Source organism: Pygoscelis adeliae, unplaced genomic scaffold (genome assembly GCF_000699105.1).
Source record: "Pygoscelis adeliae isolate BGI_AS28 unplaced genomic scaffold, ASM69910v1 Scaffold270, whole genome shotgun sequence".
Taxonomy (NCBI): Eukaryota; Metazoa; Chordata; class Aves; order Sphenisciformes; family Spheniscidae; genus Pygoscelis; species Pygoscelis adeliae.
In genome coordinates this window covers 2,297,321-2,299,035 of record NW_008823916.1, presented here as the reverse complement: position 1 = coordinate 2,299,035, position 1,715 = coordinate 2,297,321, and positions in this window count along the sequence as shown.

Sequence of the window (1,715 nt, the reverse complement as noted above, 5' to 3'; positions counted from 1 at the left end):
TTTCCCTTCACACACAGACTGAGGCTGGTGGGGGGCTGTTGATTCATACCTTGACGGCATGGCATGTCTGAATGAATCCAGGCGGGAATAACAGACCCACTGCTGACAACAGACCCTGGCAGCGATTCTGGGGTGGTTCTTTGGCACAGATAACTTGCTCTGCTGCTGTTACAAGGATTTTGCAATATTGACAGAGGGTAAACTTATGTAAACAGGTAAACAGAGGGTAAACAGGTAAACTTACGGGGACCTTAAGTCACGCTGCTGGCTCACGGTGGCCAGATGTGCTGAGCTGTTTAATGTAAAGCAAAGCTGGAAAGTCAAAGAGCACAGAGATGGTTTTAATTACAAAATAATAATGATGATGACACCACATTCATGGAAAGATTAAAGTCGTGCTGCTGCAAAATTCCTAGCTTCAGCAGGTGCCATAGAACTGAAGAATGGGTTTCTTCATGAGCACCCAACATGCCTCTGAAAGGAAGTGAGATTGTCACCCCGTACCGAACAAAATGGAAGATGAAAGTGTGAGCGCACCTCCCCATTTTTCACCTGCACAGCTGCTAAGCAGATCCCAGCCAAGCTCCTGCATTTGCTCCTTTGCATTCATATCTCAGGTAGGACCTTTTGTCCAGACTTTGCTAGAGGCAGAATTTGACTGAAGGAGGTGGCACTTGTACTTCATAAAAACATGAACACTGCAGGGGTGTGAAGAGGTAGAAAGCCGTGCCTGCACCCACACCTCCCCTCGAAATAAGCAGCACCTTATGCAAGTAACAGCCTGAGCTTTGAGGCAGAGGTGCTTTCCTGGAGGTGGTACATCCTGAACACTTCATGACATGTGTCAGCAACCCACAAGGATAAAGCAATGGTCTCCAAGCCCCGCTGGAGGCTGGACTTGCCTACTCCAGGCAGTGAGGCAGGCGAGCAGATGGGAGAGAGCCAGGAGGCAGCCCAGGCCATGTGTACAGACACCCAAGAGGCTCTTTTTTTTGGGAAGGGTAGATACAGCCTACACTGGATCAACTGGATGCTTGGATTTCAGAAGTTTATGCTCTCAGGAGACTGCCTTGCTGAGATGCAGTCGGGTGTGCACGTGAGATAAGGCTTGCGGCCAATTTTAGATATGAATATTTTATTTTATTTGACTTTTCTAAAGCAGAGGGAAGGTGTTAGACATCCTTACTGTTCCTGCTAGCTGTTTCTTAAGAGATCTGTCAGCCGTACTGACAGCAGGGGACAAGCCAACTTTCAGCCCCCCCTGTGAGCCCACCGACACATTTTGGAGGCCCTGATGCTCCTAGCGAAAGGCGCATTGGTTATGTTAGCTCAGCTGAGGTAGGTTAGTCTTGCTGCCACTCAGAGCTGCACTGAGCCATAATCACTGTTATTTTGCTAATGCTGGGAACATGGCCTGCAGCCCTTTCCCCCCCTCCCCATTTCCCCTTCTGTGTGGATTTACATCCCATGTGAGCGGGGAAAAAGAAGGATTTATTGTTTGTGAGCATTAAAAGCAGATGTTTCAGCCAAAAAAGGAAAAAGAAAGGATCAATTAACATGTAGCAAAGGGACAAAGATAACAGCAGACAGAGGAAACCATAACTAACTCAGCTTGTTCCAGAATGGCTGAACACCTACCCCAGCCTGCTCCATGCACAGCAGGGATATACTCCCCATCCCTGCGTAACTAGAGGCTCTGCTAATGCCTATTCCTT